The 18,827-nt window shown below is 43.9% G+C and overlaps 1 long non-coding RNA gene across 9 annotated transcripts in view; it reads right to left on the minus strand.

Moving 5' to 3' along the window:
- Nucleotides 1-18,827, minus strand: part of LOC115940325 (uncharacterized) — a 134,420-nt gene that overhangs the window by 9,691 nt on the left and 105,902 nt on the right. For 5 of the 9 annotated variants that reach the window (XR_014139245.1, XR_014139244.1, XR_014139274.1 and 2 more), the window contains 2 exons: nt 6,362-6,459; nt 1,166-1,307 (listed from right to left, as the gene is read on the minus strand). The exons of 3 other annotated variants lie outside the window; for them this stretch is intronic. This is a non-coding gene — a long non-coding RNA (uncharacterized LOC115940325). The remainder of the gene's footprint in view (nt 1-1,165; nt 1,308-6,361; nt 6,460-18,827) is intronic. One more of the 9 variants, XR_014139259.1, reaches the window with a different exon arrangement.

Below are 18,827 nucleotides of genomic sequence, written 5' to 3' on the forward strand. Positions count from 1 at the left end.
GCCATTCTGACTGGTGTGAGGTGGTATCTCATTGAGGTTTTGATTTGGATTTCCCTGATGCCGAGCGATATTGAGCTCTTTTTCATGTGTCTGTTGGCCATTTGGATGTCTTCTTTGGAAAAATGTCTGTTCATGTCTTCTGCCCTTTCACTGGAAATTCTTAGTAAGTCAATGTGACCTGAAAATTTAAGCAGCTATCGTAGATGAGCCTCATTTTAGGTTTTGGAGTAACTGACAGTTGAAAAGACCACATGGAGCTCCTTTTTCAGAGTTTCAGAGATTCCAGCAATGGTCCTTTTGCATTCTAATAGCACTATCCCTTTAAGTAGGAGAGCCCTGTCATCAGTGAATGGTTGCCGATCTAATGACTAATTGATGGCAAAGAGTCTCTAATGATCTAATAGCTCATTAGGGTTGACTGAGCCAGCAGGGGTCTTCGAAAATGTTTTTTATTCCACTCTGAGGTTTTGTGAGTTTTCCTGTACATACATCAGACAGCTGCCCAGGTTATTAAACTTACAAATGTGAAACCACAGCAAGAGCAGGATGGACCTAGACAAATATAATTTGGGAGTATAAGGACAAATATGGATCCCACATGACAGAGATATATAACACTGCCCAAACCATATGATGGGAAGCTAGAGAGAGACATGCTGGGAATGAAATGGGTTCCCAACAGGTGATATCTGATGCCAAGAATTTAGTTGTCACCAGGATAGTATAGAACAGCTTCATTGTGGGTATATTCACCATTCATTCATCATTTAATAAATTAACGTTTATTAAATGCCTATTACTCATCTGGTAGTCTATATAAATGCTCTATACACATTTTATCAATTTATACAGTTGCTATGGCCCTTTCACAAATGAGAAAATTAAGCCTCTAGCAAGCTAGGAAACGAGATGGAGTTATACAACATGCTTTATATATATATATATATATACACACACACACCAGGTAAGGAATAGAGCTCCTTCCAAAATTCTCATATTTTTGTTTCTTACCACATCATCCCTTGGCAGGGTTCAAACAACTCAAGCATGTTATTTCTTGGAAAATATGTCTCTAAAGATATAAGGAAGGTGATTACTGTCGGTATCCATTTAATAAGAAATAGCCAATTCTGGGAGCATGAATAATTAAAATCTTCAGGTGAACCTCAAGCAATAGTGACAAAGAATTCTCATTCAGCTCTTCTTTCCAGCACGGAGCTCTCCGCTCCTGGGCCATCACCGGGACGCTCCACGGATGGATGAGTTCCTTTCCTGGCAACAGCCCCCATCCACTGATGAAGCTGGGACTGCCGAGAAACAGGAAGAGAGATGAGAAGCCAATGCCCCGAAAGATTGACCTTGTGGCTCAGAAGTGTCTCCAGTTAAATTTGAGAAGACACCGATTGTCATATTTTTGCCTAGCTTAACAAACCCAATTTGTATTCAACGGAACTAAAATTTTAACTGAAAACAATCATCAGGAAGGCGACCAGGGTCAAGAGCGCAGGCAAAGGACAGAGCTTGAAAGAGAGCTATGTCCATACATTTGGCCAAGATATTTATTCCCCAGCTCCATCGGCCAAGGCTAAGGGCCACTCCCAGGGACATTAATTCCCTGGCCCTTCTTCCGGCCCCTGTGGGCCAAATGGAGGCCCCCCCTGGTAGAGATGCTTGCTGAAGAATGTTCAAGACAAAGGCCACGGGATATGAGCAGGGCTTTGAAAGCATCTGCTACATCTGCTTTTTTTCTAGAAAAATGACCAGAACAGCCCCCAAGCCCACATCTGTTCATGACTATAAAGAACAGGAACATATTTTTACCTTAGTAGTGTGTAGTTGATACACCCTCCCCAGGACCATGAGAGTATATATTACTAGCATAAACATCCTGAAATATGTCAAGATATGGAGAGGCAGCTGTTCATCCCTCTTCTAAAGAATTCCGGCAATGTTGGTTGACCTCTATTATAGAACTGGCATATATTAGCTGAAATAATACTTTAACAGTTTTTAGTACCCAACTATATGTTCTGTTATAAGGAATAGCAAATGTTTAATCATAAATATTTTAATGGCTTCAGGGATTCATGGTATTCAATGACCGTGTTAAATGATAATAATCACATCTGGTTTATTACTATAGTAATTCAGTAGCTTCTCTTGAGCAGCTATTTTTTATTATATGTGCTGTGCTACTGTCATGGTCATTTATAGCAGTAATATTTTAAAGTGGCTCATTTGTTTGTTTAAGGACAGTTTCACAATCTATTTCTGTATTAATATACATTTTGCACTATTATTGCCAAGCTGCCACCGGAAAATTGATCCTAGCCCGTTACGACTGGAGAGGCCAGAGCGAGACCTGAGAAGAGAGACGGGGGCGGGGGGGAGGGAACTGGGCCATCCCGGTGCCCCCTGGAGTGGTGTCCACGACTCCGGAGGCTTATTCATAAATGAAGGGGTGCACCCAGAAAGAGTTAAAAAATAATAAATGTAAAAGGAGGACCCTCGACTTGGGGAGGCATTTCGAGCCAAATATCATCCCGGAGGCAAAGGCATTTGGGAAGAACCGCAAGATGCATGGTCTGCAAGGCCCGAGGCGGTCACCGGGCCTTGGCAGTCATCTCCGTTTCGATCACAAAATAATAGTGAGGAGGCGAGGAGTGAAACAATATGAACTCACAAGAGAGATGCAAGGGCAGATCAAGGTTACCCACTGGGTGGCTTCGATACTGACATCAATTTCAAATCTGCTCGAAGTGGTCCTTAGGAGTGAATTGCAGAGGCATGGCGAGCCGTGCCCCCACCTTCCTTCGAGGGGCACCTTCCTTCGTGGGGTTCCGAGCAGCAGGTGCGATGCCGGCCCCGTGTGGGGCGCCTGCACCTTTTACCCCGGACCACGTCACCAGGGGTTGCTTGTGATGGGGTAAATATTAGCCTGAAATCATACATTGCTGTTCAGTAGGGAGGGGAAAGGGAAGGGGTTCTTAATAACCCAGGAGAGTTAATTTTCTGTGACATTCTGCTGAACCAGGTTGAGGAAATTCAGAGGAGCCTGGAGAAAACTGCCAGGCTACTGCTCTGCTTCCTCTTGGCTGGATCCTGATTGGTTGGGTGACAGAGGGCAAATGGCTTTTACGGCTATGAATGATGTATGACCGTAAAATGGTCTGTAACCAGAAGTGCCAACTGACATGCCTGCTGATTTAACGGACACCCAGGGTTATGTTTGCACAGAGACGCTTAAATAAACACGTGCTAGGTTTGAGGCCGTTTACTAAGCAATCACTTCGCTCGCTCTTCTTTTCCATTTTGTTTTACTTCATCATGAAAACGGGGAGAGAAAACCGTGGTTCCCTTTTTTATAATAATGAAGCTTTACTCATCGCCGTGGCAGTTCCTCTTTCTTCCTCTCTTGCTGACTTCTGGCCCCTTTTCCCTCTTTCTACCTGCAGGGGGAGCTGCCACTGACTTGCAGAAGCCCGGGCAGGGTTGGCAAGTGCAGCCACTTCAATGGGCTGCCCTTTGGGAATGGAGGCGATGTCGTCTGGTTGCTTTTGCATTTGGTCAATTAGGAGAAGAAAGTCCTGAGGTCGCTGTTTGATTGGGGGAATGGGGAGATTTCTGTTCGGCCACCAATCGGCAAAGACACCAAACACAGGAAAGATGCTCTTCCCGTGATGGTCCTTAAACTGAAAAATACCCCATGAGCTTACATGTATAAATTCTCTCAAATAAATTGATCAGAAATCTGTAAGATATCACAGAGTAATTCTTCCCTATATGTGTGGAAAATATCCCAGAAGAGCCATTTGACTTTATACTCCAAGCTGAGTCGGGAATGGCAAATCAATCTCCGACTTGTCCTCCCTGGATCTCAACTGGGCTTTATAATCTCTTTCACAGGGTTCTTCAAGAGTGCATTTCATAATGTCTAAGTATATTTTTACCCATCTTTGGATTATCCATGTCTAACGTTATCAGCATTTAATTTAAAAATGTAACTGATCTCTATTCTCCAGCTTGACAGTTCTTTCCAATCCTTCCATGTGACTGGTTCTTCCCATCTGGTCCTGCAGGCACTGGGGTTTACTGGCCATGGAGTATTTTTTTTTTATGTAGTATTTTTTAAACTTTCTAAACCCATGTTCCCCTGAACACTTTTTTTTTTGTCATGAAAGATCATTTTCTTTTCTTATTGAGATATAATTGTTATATAACACTGTGTAAGATTAACGTATACAGCATGTTGATTTGATACATTTATATATTGCAATATGATTACCACTGTGGCTTTACCTAACAACCCCGTCAGGTCACATAATTATTATTTCTTTTTTGTGGTGAGAACAATTGCGATCTAGTCTCTTAGCAACTTTGAAGTCTACAATACAGTATTGCTAACTAGAATCACTCGGCTGTGAGTTCAATCTCCAGGACTTACTTACCTATCTACTAATTGCAAGTCTCTGAGCACTTTTGGTAAGATGTAATTCTCTTGCCCTTCTTTAATAATAATTTCCATTCAGTCGAAATTAAACCAAAGCAATGGGACAAAATATTACTCTTTGAAGGGCACACTTCTGAGGTAGTGCTACTCCATCTCTGGGGTTGACAGTCACTGCTCCAAAGAAAATTGCTCTAGTCCGATACGGTGCATTTCTGGCCTGGTGGGACGCCAGGACTCCTTAGTCACTGTAGTGTTCTCATGGTAATTGAGATGACAGAGTCCTTGGTGGACTGTGAGCAATATGGACAAATATATTTGAAACTGGTGTCAGTAAACTGGCTGTCTCAGTAAAACAAAGATACCCCAGAGTACATGCCATGATGGAGGAAGTAACACTAGAATTCTGATAGCATCACACAGTGGACCAGATAGAAGAATAGGCTTAGTTACCTGGTAAGAAAGTTTTGGTCTCCATGAGCTATATGGAATTGTAAGTTGATTGTACCTGGAGACACTGTCTCATGTTAGTAAGTCTTGGAGAGACTGGTATATTAAATCATATGGCAACATACTTACTTACAATGAGAAATGGACTATTGTGTGGGTATAATGCTATGTGGACATGACCGGTCTTGTCAAGTCATCAGCACATTGTACCACTTTTCTTCCTTCTGTATATTTCTGTGGTTACACAAAAGTACCATTGAATTCATCAGCTCACGAATGGATAAATAAAATGTAGCATAGCCACACAATGGAATATTATTTGTCAATAAAAAGAATGAAGTAACAATTCATGCTATCACATGGGTGAACCTTTAAAATACTACGCTCAGTGAAAGAAGCCAGTCACAAAAGAATACATAATGTATGCTTCCCATTTATATGAAGTGTCCAGAACAGACAAATCCAAAGAGATGGAAGGTGTATTCGTGGTTGCCTCAGGATGGAGAAGGGGACTGGAATTTGGGGAGCAAGAGGTAATTGCTAAAGCGAATGGGGTTTCTTTGGGGGCTGATGAAAGTATTCTAAAATTGATTGTGATGATGGCTACACAGATCTGTAAAAATACAAAGAACCACCGAATTGTATACTTTAAACGGGTGAATGGTATGGAATTGAATTAAATGTGCATGAAGCTGCTACCAAAATAAAAGGATCACTGCCATGATTTTGGATCATGATGCTTCCAGGTTGGTATCTTCACATCTTTATACTGACTTAAAAGAAGCATTCATGAATTTTTATACATGAGTATCTCATTCAAGGACATGTCCTTCCCACAGTACATGGCATAAGTGTAAGAAGCAAATAGAACCACCCGAGCATATTTAAAGCCTCTACCTATATTGCAACAATTAACATTTTATTGATCAAGCAAGTTGCATGAGCAAGCCCTGAAATTAATGGCAAGGGAATGTATATTCCACCTACTTTACAAGGAAGCATTTCCAATGTCACGTTGCAAAGAGCGTGGATGTATAATCCTATTGTTACAGGGAGGGGGTGGGGACTAATAATAAAATCTGCTACAGGTGATCACTTTCCTTAGGGTGGTAGTGGGGAGTATGACCCCCACACAATGGAATGCTGGCACATTTGTTTCTCCTGACCCTGACACACTGGGAAATCAGGTCCACCTCTTCCACTGATCATAGTGTTCCTTGTTTCCATCATCTACCTTGACAAAAATGTTGAGATTTCTAAACTGTTGCCAAACAAATTGAATGGTGATTTTTGTTTTACAACGTGCAGAGTTGATTTCATTTACATGGATCCTTCTATTTTATCATATTTTCAACATTTATAATTTTCCCCTAGGAAGTTGGGGTATGTATTAGTAAGAGTTAGGTTCAGCTAAAAGTAACAAAGACCCAAAATAACACTGTCTGAAGCAAAATAAAAATGTACCTGTCCGTCAGAGAAAATCAGGCTGGTGTAGGAGTTCTGTTTCACCAAGACTTCAGGTGTCCGTGCTCCTTCCAGGGAGTAGCTCCTGCTGCCATGATCTAAGGTGGTAGCCACCATATCCACATTCCACAAAGCAGGATGGAGAAAGGGATCAGGAAGAAGGAGGCAAACGGCATGTGCCAATCATGAGGGAATTCTCCAGAAGCTGTCATACAACACTCCTAAATATTTCATTTGCCAAAACTTTGCCTCATGGCCACACCTAGCTGCAGGGATAGCTGGGGATTATAATCTATATACCAGGCAGTCAGGTGCTCAGATAAAAATGGGGAGTCCTAAGAGAGAGAATGGATATTGAGTGGACAGGTAGCAACCTCTGCTACAGAGGACAATTGTCCCCTGATCCTGCAGCCTCAGGGCTATACAGGTGGTTTAGTATTCATCATTTCTCATGAGAACTATTATTATAGTTTTTTAGACGGTAGAGTTCTAGTAAAATACCATTGTCTAGCATTCATATCTGCAGACTCTGGAGTCATGCTGATAGGGTTCAAATCCAAGTGGCCCCTTCTTAGTCACTGTGTGAACCTTGGGGTAGTTTCTTCTCTGTATTTCAGCTTCTTCATCAGTAAAATGGTAACAGCAGTACCTACTTCATAGGGTACTTTTGAGGACTGAGTTAAAACACAAACTGCTCTTATTATTAACTGGTCTCCCTGTCTCCAGTCTCAGCCTCTTTCCTTCTACAATGGAAATCTGATGCTCCCACTCCATTAAACCCCTGTAAAGTTTTCTGGGTGTGTCTATATAAAGCCCCAGATCCTTGGCATGGCCTGGAAATTCCTTTTTAATCTGGACTCTTGGCCTTACTTGGCTTGCCTTCTGCCTCCCTCACATGTAACCTGCGTTTGACCCTATCACACGCCTTAGTCTTGAGACAAAGAATGTCACATGCCTCCCATTCCTCTCTCTGGGTTTCCTCCATCTCAAAGTCTCCCTTGCTCTCCCCCCTTTCCTCCAGACACAGATAGCTGCTTCCTCTCCTGGCTCCAACGTATTTCCTATATGTGATATGAAGTGATATGAGTGATATGACTGTTTATGGAAATATATGTCTCCCTACACTAGAACTTGGCCTCCTTGTGCATAGGAACCTAGGGGACACATTCCGAGGCCCTAGGAAGATGCAGGAGGCGCTCAATATTCACTGAATAAGTGAATGAACGCATCCAATACTACGTAAGTATTTGGCAGCAGGCGAGAGAATGAAGATGCATTCATTGCAAAGAACAGGGAGCTTAAAGTACACATTTCCCAAGTTATACACTCTATAAAGCAAACAAACATGTGAAAGCCATAAATTCCAATACCAGCAATCACTTTCCAAATAGGAAGAGTACCTTAGAGTCATGTTTTCTTTTTTTTTTTTTAAAGATTTTATTTATTTATTTGAGAGAGAGAGAATGAGAGAGAGAGAGAGCACATGAGAGGGGGGAGGGTCAGAGGCAGAAGCAGGCTCCCTGCCGAGCAGGGAGCCTGATGCGGGACTCGATCCAGGACTCCAGGATCATGACCTGAGCCGAAGGCAGTCACTTAACCAACTGAGCCACCCAGGCGCCCCGAGTCATGTTTTCTTAATAACATATTGTGACACAAACTCAGGAATTTCAAGTTTTGCAGACCATGACAAGCTGTTTCTGATTGGCCGCAGAAGGTGTGCACTTCGGGGCTGGTCACTGTAACAGATCCCCCTTATTGAGCCCTACTTGGCACCCATACATATTCAGTGGTGCCTTACTTAACTCGTAACAACTAAGAAGTAAATACTATTATTATCCCAGCTTTATCAATGAGTAACTTGTTACGTGGAGAAGGTAAGTGGTTGAACTGGGTTGGAAACTCAAGGGAACATCAAATTACAACACAAAATACGAGTGAGACCATGTCACTACATGGGAAAAGAAACTATTCACATGGAGTAGTAACAGAAACGCTTGCAATCAACCTCCCAACCAACAGGGAGGACCATGCTGTCAGCCCCCCATTGCTCCAGCCCTCCTTTTTTGGCCCAGATTGACCCACACTGGAAGGCCTGGGAAGCAGTGAACTTAGTGCAAGGCTGTGGGGCGAGCTGACCTGAGGTCAAACCCCAGCTCCTCTATAAACTGTAAACTTGAACATGACACATTCTTAGCTGGGTTTCCCATCTGTGAAATAGAGGTTATAATGCTTTCCTCCAGAGATGTCATGAGAATGAAATCAAATAATAGACATAAAAAGCCCAGAACATAATGAGCATTCTACAAACGGTGGCTTTTTCTTCCCTCTCAAAGGCAACAGGAAAAAAACACAGAATGGCTATAAATTATCTGAAATAAACAAGCCAGTTGTTCTAATTTAGCTACGATTAGTGCAAGAATCATAAGCCCAGGGTGTACATCTAAGAAAGCAAAACCCATTTGCTTTGCATGCCACAGACTCTTGAATTTTGCTCTTTATCACAAATGGCAAATGAGTTCTATTCCAGGAGAACCAAATCCTACCCACTTTCTAAATCCACGTAATTGCCAAGCATAAGAGATTAATCAATTAGAAAGGGAACTAACCTCAGTCAGTTTGTTTAAAAAAAAAAAAAAAAGCCAAAACCAATGAGTTCCAGAAACCACTGTGCTGAAGCCAGCAGAAATTCCCGCATTTAACCTACCCACACTCCTACTCTCTCCTAGTTAAGGCAAAGTCTCTGATTGGGCTTTTAAGAAGTTGGAGGGATCCATTGCTGGAAACAAATGGGAAGATTTTATCAACCAGACAAGAGGCCCGTGGGGGCATTAAATGCTGTCCCCATATTTCTAATGAGAAAGAAGCCAGTTAAGCTGCTATAATTGAAGGTGATCACAGTGCCTGTGGGGCCGGGCCAGCCCTAGGGCCACTTGCCTAATCCCCCTAGTGGCCTATGTGGGTGCCCGTCTCCACACAGGGGTTCACACCACCATGGCAACACACAGCTTCCTCCTAAGTGTGGAAAAGCAAAGACCTGGCACCACCACCCCGTGTTCCCAGTTCAGATGCATTTAAGATCCAACCTGGAGTGAGGATTCCTTGTTTTACTAACCCCCCCCCCACACACCCAAGGCCTGGCCTCTTAAGGCTGCAGACACCAAAATGCCCACAGGAAAGCTGGTTCAGGGTAAAAGCCCCATGCACTGTACCCCCAGCACCTGCTTCCATGCCAGTCCCTCTGAGTCTGAAAGGCAGTGCCTCATTAGAGGGGACAGGCTGGCGGCTCCTACCAACATCTAGTGCTCCACGGACCTTTAAGTTTATAACATGCTCCACAGGTTCACTGGCACTCAGGACTCGGAACAACCCGGTGACGCAGTATGAAAATGATCCTGATTTCACGAATGTGGAAGGGTTACAGTATCTGGCTAGAGGCAGGGATTTCGAGTCAGGTTTGTCTTGGAATTCTTGCCTTGCCATTCACTAGCTGAGCCCTTGGTGAGTTTAATGGCCTCCCTTGCCCTCAGTTCCTCATCTGTAAAATGGGAACATTATCCACATCAAAGAGACTTTGCAAGAACTAACTGAGATATTAGATGGAAAGTACATAGCACAGTGGGCTGGCATCCAGTAGGCTCTCGGTAGATTTAAGTATTACAGATTCGAGAAGGGAAGTAACAACCCAAGATCATGTGGGAAATGAGATTCATGCCCCTGCCTGTCTGCCTCGGAAGCCAGACTAAAAAAATTATATGCAATGTTTGTGATATATTCATAAGAACACATGCAATGTAACGCATGCAATATCAGATAGGAAGCGAAACAATAAAATAAACAAACGCTTACGAACCCGCCACCCAGCTCAAGGATTAGAATATCGCCAATATTGCTGCAGACACCTGTGTTCTGCATTCCCTTCCTGTCCCAAATTGTGCTTACCGTTTGATTTTTAAAAAATAATTTTATCATATATATTATATATATGATCCTAAATAATATATTGTTTGGTTTTGCTTTTGAAGTTTTTCAACATTATTGACCCACCTTAAGTAGCCTCCCAATACTTGCTTTTTTCACTCAATATTATGTTACCCAAGACTGAGCCAGGGTGACGCGGATAGTCACAGTTGATGAGGATAGCCTCATTCCCGTAGACTGTTCTACTACAAGTAAAGACCACCAGTTATCTATCCAGCCTTCTGTGGATGGAAGTTTGGGCTGTTTCCAATTTTGTTTTGTCTTTTTGTTTTCACTCCCCATGTGTCTTCAAGTTCATATGTGAAGAGATTCTCCAGGTGTATAATGGGAGTGGAATTGCTGGGTTGTTAGGTATATATGGATGTTCAAATTTACTAGACAGTTCCAAATTGTTTTCCAAAGTGATAGTGTCAATTTATATTCCTACTGGCTGTGTATGAGAGGGCCCCTTCGTCCTCAGCCTCCCCAACACTTATGTTTCCAGACTGCTTAATTTTTGACAATCAGGAAGACGTACGTTGTACATCCCACGTCTGTCTTCTTTTGTCTTTAGAGTGGAAGGGCATTAAGGATTTGTGAAGGATGGAATGAAATGACTTCTCTGAAAATCCCACCATCCAAAAAAGAACTTGGACTTCCAGGCTGTGAACACCCTGAGACTAGGTCTTACCCATTTTTCACAATTCCCTCCTAGCTCCTTTAATGCCACGCTGTGGCCAGCAAGTGCTCATCGAATGCTCACAGAAATCACTGTCCTGATAGAAGAGTATAACAAGGGAGCATCATCTTGACCCTACTGTCAGCAAGCAGGTCCAAGGGCAGAAACTTGGGAGGGGAATAACTCCTCAGCAAACTCAGAAACAAGGACACGTTGGTCCCCTGCCACATTGCTCATTGCAGCTGCCGATCATCGGGCACTTCATCTCTGCTAGCCACTGTGACAGAGACTTGAAAATCTTTAGCCCCCTTTCTCTGTGACAAACACCTGTGGGAGTTGGGATTATATCTGCTTTACAAATGAGGAAACTGAGTGCCAAGAAATAGATCACTTGCCCAAGATCAAAAAGCTAGTAACTGGCCGAGTTAGGATTCAAACAAATTCTGCCTGCCTCAAAGCCCACATTCTCCATCACCATGAGATTCTGCCTCCCTCTCCTGCCCCTCTTCTTCTGTGGTCCCTCCGAACACATACGACCTCCTCCTCCCACTTAGGTCTGCCTTCTTCCCTGGAGGAAGGGTCAGTGACGGTCTCTCAGAGCTCAGTTTCCCCCAACACAGCTCAGATCCTCCATCAGTGTTTTATGCGTTGATGAGGGGATGCTCTCAGTAATGGTGAGGAAAATGAGGACAAACATAGTGGCCTCGGCAGTAACACAGATCAGTTACTCAATAAAACCTTTATCTGCAAAAAAAAAAAAAAAAGAAAAGAAAATGAGGACAAGACCTCCTGACGCAAATGACTGCTGTCCTCCCAGAGACACTGACACCGTGAACAAGGTCCCTGAAGAAGGTGATGCTTAACTCAAGGCACTGAGAGTGGAACTCTAATTCTGTGCTACAGAAAGAGAAACTGCCAACAGACTGGGATAGGGGAGACACTGGGATTTGTGCCCAAAGCCCAGGAAGTTCTAAGTCTGCTTCTCTGAAGGACTGATCTGGGCCATTGTACCATCCATCAGCCTGCGGCACACATAGACGCAGGCCCGGGTGGGGATGGGGTCCTGCAGCCTGGTCTTGGCATTTCCTACTGAGGATCAGACTTCCTTGTTGGGGCCCCCATGACTCCCAAGTTATGGCTGCTGATTGGGGAACATAATGGGGAATGTACCACAGTACCAGTCCTCTAAATCACCTGAAGTGCTTGTTAAAACACAGACTGCTGGGCCCCACCCCGGAGTTTCTGAATCAAGGGGTCTGGGGCAGGGCCTGAAAATTTACATTTCTAACCTCTTAAGTAACATCTAAAGTCACACTGATGTTACTCATCCAGAGGTCACACTTTGAAGCCATGGAATGAGAGCATGAGAGAGGAGGGTGCTGGATTTATTCTATGTTGCTCCTCCTCTATGGTAGCTTTGAAGATGACTTCTCTCTGAGAAATGGAGCCAGGCTGCTATGTGAGTGGGGTTACATGTGACTGAGTCCCTCTCCTTGGATGTGGTCCCTTTACTTTACTGTTCCGTTCCCTCAGCTCAGAATGCCCCCTCCCACACTCTGGTTTGCTCACACAGAGCTCCCTGGGCCCAGGTCCAGTGCCATCTCCTCCAAAGGTTCTTCCAGACCCCAACCACAGTAACTTCTGCACCTGTCACATCTTGCCCTGGGTTTTTGGCAAAAACCTGCGTTCGCCTTATCCCCCTGAAAGTGAGCATATGGGTGTGGCCAGAGGGAGGTGTCTGATTTGTGTGGGGTCTTCCATTGCTTCCTCAGAGTGACATGCATGGAGCAGATAATCATTAAGTATTTATTAAATGAAAAAGAGGGGCGCCTGGGTGGCTCAGTTGGTTAAGCATCCGACTCTTGATTTTGGCTCAGGTCATGATCTCAGGGTCATGGGGTCAAGCTTTGCATTAGGCTCCGCGCTCAGTGGAGAGTCTGCTTGAGATTCTCTCTCTGCCTCTGCCCCTCACTGCCCCCTACATGTGTGTGCGCACTCTCTCTCTCAAATAATAAATAAATCTTAAAAAAAAATTAAATGAAAAACAGATGAATGTTCATGCTTAACTCTTCCTTTCTACTTTTTCATAACTAATGCCTGCATCTCCCAGGGCTTTCTCTTTCTTAACTGAGCAAGAAGCAGTGTATAACATCTGCAACCAGAATGTTGAATGCAATGCTGTTATCCTCGCTGACCAATCCTGTCCTGTGTCATGTCCTGCACTAATTATTTTTCACAGCCTAAGATTAAGTCCAGGGTACTCTTTTGTTCTCAGAAGACTTCATTGTTTCTATCTTTTCAGATTTTGAAATTTTTATCTTACATCCCCAGCTCACGCTGACTCCATTTTCCTTCAGTCATCCGTTCATTCCACCAATTTTTACCGAGCACCAGTTATGTGCCCAGCATTGTTCTAGGCATGGGGATCCCGCAGTGAACATCAGCAGACAAAACTGAAGTTGGAGATAAATAGAAAATCAAAAGCAGCATCTATATTATGTCAGGGGATGATAAGCACTGTGGGAAAAGCAGAACAGGGAATTGGAACAGAAGTGCTGGGTGGTCATGAGAGCAATCTCACGCAGGAGGGACAAGAAGGCTCTGTGGAAGAGGCAACGTTTGAGCAAAGACCAGAAGACGGTGGGGGAATGAGTTAAGGGGCTGGTTGAGCAAAGAAGCAAAGACATCTGGGGGAGGAGTGCCCAACAAAAGGAACAGAAGAAGGTCAGCATGGCTGGATCAGAGTGAGCGAGGGGTAGGGAAGGAAGTGAGGTCAGGAAGGAATAAAAGGAGGGCCCTGATGGCCAATATGAGGATCTTGACTTTGATTCTGTGTCAGGGGGAAGCCACTGGAAAGTTTCAAACTGAGACGTGACAGGGTCTGCCCTATTTTAAGAGGCAAATCCCGGCACCTATGTTGAGGATAGTCCACTGTGGGGCAAGAGCAGAAGCAAGGTGACAAGCTATGGTCATCCAGGGGAGTGGTGGCAGCAGCTGGGAAAGAGGTGGAGGTCGTGGGATGGTGAGAAGTCATGAGGTGCTGGGTATGGAGGTCTTTGGAAATGAAGTCCTCCATGAAGGCAACTGGGCTTAATTCCACACTGTTCCCGGTAGTGGCTGTGCATCGTTCACAGGGATTTACTTATGTGCAGAACCCATGCATGGAATTTGGGGAAAGCCAGAGTTCGGGGAAGAACAAAAATATGTCTGGCTTTTCATTGAATTCAACCCCCTCGTAGGTCATCTTCTAAAAGGAAAAATCAAGCAAATACTGGTTTCAGTTTCCACTCTGATCTTCCCCACGGCAGTGTTCACTGCTTCTCCGTAGGCAAATCCTCTTTGCGTCTCTTCTTGTTCCTTGGGATCCCTCCGGAGCCCTCTGTAGATTTTCTGGGGATGCCCTGAAGCTATGAGGACCCATGAATTTGGAGTCCTCTAACTGCCACCCTCCAGTGCCTCTGGACAGCCAGAACCCCAGCTGGCGGGCCACACAGAGACTATCCTGCTGGGCCTGGGCCGCCAGCCAGGAGCAGGTTGTGGAGTTAGCAGCTAAGCGAGGGCAGATTGCTGGAGTTTGGTCAAGAGAACAGATGTGCATTATGGGCCAATCTGACCGCAGAGAAACATTTCCCCGCACCTTGTAAAGGTACACGATTGCCTGGTTAAGCCAAGGCAATTTGACACACATTACCTCGTTCATAAACAGAGAGAGAGAGTGCCCTTCTTCCCCAAGTGTGTGCAAACGGTAGGAGAGGAAGCCAAGGACCTCAGAAATGCTGTAGCACAGCTTCAGGAAACAAATGCCCGTGGAAAAGGGCTCAACAGCATATTAATGGCCTGGATGTTACCACACCCAGGCCAGAAGCTAGAAGCTATCGATCGTCTGTTCACTCTTCATTTCAAGGCACAAGTGGAGCTATCTTTACACACGGGGACAAAACCTTCCATTTCATTTAAAGGAGCCCGCCTCTGCAGACCTTGCACTCATCCCTCCAACACCTACTCAGCATCTGCTCTTCTTAATATTGCCTGCTACTTCTAGCAATTTCTCGCTATCCCAACGAAGTGGCAGCATCTTTATTCTTAAGACACTTACAGTAGAGCTGGGGAGACCAGATGTCCGTTAAGAAAAACACCTAAGGTAATTTAGCAGGAGCGCTGAGAGAGAGAGAGACAGGGCTTCATAAACAAGACCAGTCCTATATATTCTCTCCACTCTGTCTGGAATGTTCCCTCCCCTTCCACCACTATCCTGCCTTCTGCCACCCCGTGCCATGCACCTGGCTCCATCTTCTTCACAACTGAACTCAGGCATCAGTTCCTCCAGCACACACCTCCCTCTCCTGCTCCCTGTGCCCTGGGCGCTAAACACACGGAGTCCTCTCGGCACATCTGTCTTCCCCACCAAACTACTGGCATTGCTTGGCACATAATGTGTTCTCAATTAATATTGATGTCCATGAAATGAAAGTCTGGGCTTTGATTTATCTGAGGGAGCTGAAGGGAATAGTTTCTGTGAGGGGATAGGAGAGAATATAAGTAAAAACAACCACAACTTACTATGTGAGACATTAAGCCAAGTGCTTTTCATGATATATGGAATGGAAAAAACCCTAAGATTATTCAGAATGTGAGAGGAAAACAGTTGATTTTAGATACGCTAAAGCTTTCCTGGGAGAAAAAGAGACCTGGAAATGGACATGAGGTCTGTGTCACCAAGATGGCAGGGATTTGAATCTTAAGTCACAGCTAGTGGTTTCAGGAAGGAAAAAGTGATAGTGAGTTACCACGATACTGCCTGAAGAGACCGTTCACTCATCCACTCTTGTAGTGATGAGCAAATTTTTTTAGTAGCAACCATGTGCAGGGTATTGTGCTGGGCGCTCTGAGGGAGAGATGAAACATGCATCTATCTGCCTGTTTCCAGGCTCTCAGGGCATATAGCCAAATACAGTGTATCAGAGATACTTCATTAACTAATCTACAAGATAAAAAAATAAATGTCATAAGTCAAAGCTATGTAAGTCCAAAGGAAAGTAAGATTGTTTCCATGAAGAGAGATCAGGAAAGGGTTTGTACAGGAAGCATCATTTGGGCTGGGCTTTGAAGGATAGGTAGGAGTAAGAAAAAAAGCTTGGACGGTGTTTTGCACATAGTAAGAGCTCCATGGGAATTTGCTGTGAATATTTTAATTCAAACCAATATACTTGTAATTCCCCCAAGGCAGTTTGATGCCTTTGTTCATAATTATTCTTCTACCTGGAATGCCCTTCCCCTCTCTGACCCCTTTTCCCCGGCCAACTCCCTATTTCTCTCTACAAACACTCCCCTGACCCCCTGGATCACACCTTCTGTCACGCCATCCCGGCAGTCTATATCTGAGCACACCTCTGTCATAAACCAGTTACCTAATAAGGGGGCCATGTTTGGCTTCCTGTATGATTGTGAGCATCCAGAGAGCCCCACGCGAGTTAGATACACCTTCATAGACTCAATGTCAGGCACTGGATGGATGCAGATGAAAGAGGAAGCCGTGGGGTGAGTGGTACTGCTGAGGGTCAAGAGCAGAGACAAGGACCTAAGATAGATCTTTGGAAACTGTCTATATTTTGAAGATAGTACAAAGAAAAACAAAAGCAGATGTAATCCCAGGGACAAGCCCTGCCTGCCCAGACGGTGCATAGAAGGTGACCTTGGACATCTTTTAGGTTTCTCTTACTCATTGTTTCATCAGAGAAAAATAGTTCCCCCGTCTTTATGGGGATATCGGGTAAGGAGCAGATCTGCAAAGGCGCTGGCCCCCACCGCACTCTCCCACACAGCATATTAATAAACAGTCACATAGGGCAGGGTTTTTATCCTATTGGCCTATCTGCTACCCCAAACAGGCAGGGGTGAAGGCAGATACCGATCGTGGGGGCCCTTATGCAGAACCACATGCAAATCGCCAACTAAGGCAGTTCCCTTGGGTCCAGAAAGGAGACTAGGAGAAGGAGGTATCCTTTAAGGAACTTAACAAGGGAAGAATTGTTTCACGACCTAAGATACCAAGAAGACACACAGTTTGGTGTTTGCCCCTGCTCTCTAAAACATGAGTCATGCATGAGGCCGTTCACTTGGAAAACAGAAACAGAAAATTCACTCCTGCCAACATACCAAATTCCATAAGGGTGATGTAGGTTATTTTCACAGTGAATTCCTTCTCTCTCCGAACCTTCAGGACTCTTCCTCCACGAAGCACTTGCTGCACACAGTTTTGTTGCCTATGTGTGTTCCATAGCACACTACGGGCATCCAGCCCACCACACGAAAGCATTTTAATCTAGCTTTTGGTGAGGGGGGATGTGCCCAAAAGCTCTTCCAAAACCTTGCTTATAACAGATGTCAGCAGCCTGTGTTATAAAACTTATACTATTTGTCAATGAAATATAATGCTCAAAGCAAAACATATAGTATGTTTACTTCGGAACTCTTTGCCGCTTTGCCAGACAATAAAAGAAAGTTGTATTTTTAGCAGATAGTTCTCTTAAGCCAGTGTGGCAATTCCCTTTCCCTTTTCCTGGCTCTAATGGAGGCCAATCTGTTCTACATTCTACACAACTGTGGAAATTATAGAAGGAGATGAGAGGAATCGAATTTAGTATTTGTGAATTGTTGTGCTTTGTAGATGAATACCCAGTTTCCTACTTCTGGGCATCTGGGCAGGGAAAAACTCAATTAAGTAGGAACCGAATGATCCCTGGAATGATTAGAAGGGAGGTCTTACTCTCCTCTTCTTTCTTACTTATGTGATGAATGCATCATTGTTTTCCAGAGCCTGAGATTGCAGTGAGAACATGGTCAAGATGTGGAGTTTTTCTCCTATGTAATATTTCTCTCTTTCAATGTATGAGAAAATTTGGTTAAGAAATTGGTTTGTAGATTTTGAACCCTTAATAAAAATAAATGCTGTTATTTATTCAAATGCTTGTGATTCATTTTATTTGTTCAATTTTTCATTTTAAATCCATTTTATTGAGGTATAATTACATACAATAGAAAGTCCCCTCTTTATACAGTTCAATGAGTTTTAACAAATGTATACACCCCTAATGTAACAATCACCCCAAGTAAGAAATAGACTATCTCCAACAACCCAAAAAATTTTCTTGTACACTGTTGCAGTCTCCCCACCCTACCCCCAAGAAACCACTGCTCTGTTCGCTCGTCACTACAGATTGGTTTTACTTTCTCAAAGATTGAGTAGAAATGAAATCATACATTATGTAGTCTTTGGTATGTGGCTCCTTTCTCTCAGCACACTGTATGCGAGATTCATCCATGTTGTTTCAAGTAGTTCTTTTCTCCGTATTTCTGAGTAGTATCCCATTGCAAGGCTATACTGCAATTTGCTTATCCACTCAACAGTCAATGGCCATTTGGGTTGTTTCTGGTTTTAGAAATAAATCTACTATGGGGCGCCTGCGTGCCTCAATGGGTTAAGTGTCTGACTTCAGCTCAGGTCATGATCCTGGGGTCCTGGGATCGAGCCCCGCATCGGGCTCCCTGCTTGGCTGGAAGTCTGCCTCTCCCTCTGCCTCTGTCCCTTCCCCTGCTCATGCATGTTCTCTCTCTCTCTCAAATAAATAAAATCTTAAGAAAAAAGGAAATAAAGCTACTAGGAACATTCATGCACAAATTTTTGCTGAGATATATGTTTCAATTTCTCTTGATTAGTTACCTAAGATTGAAATCATTGAGTAAATGATAATGGTATAATTAACTTTATAAGAAATTGCCAAGCTGTTTTCCAAAGCAACTGGACCACTTCACATGCCCATAACAGTGTGC

The sequence above is a fragment of the Leptonychotes weddellii genome, chromosome 12, assembly GCF_054177405.1.
Source record: "Leptonychotes weddellii isolate Sample4059 chromosome 12, ASM5417740v2, whole genome shotgun sequence".
NCBI lineage: Eukaryota > Metazoa > Chordata > Mammalia > Carnivora > Phocidae > Leptonychotes > Leptonychotes weddellii.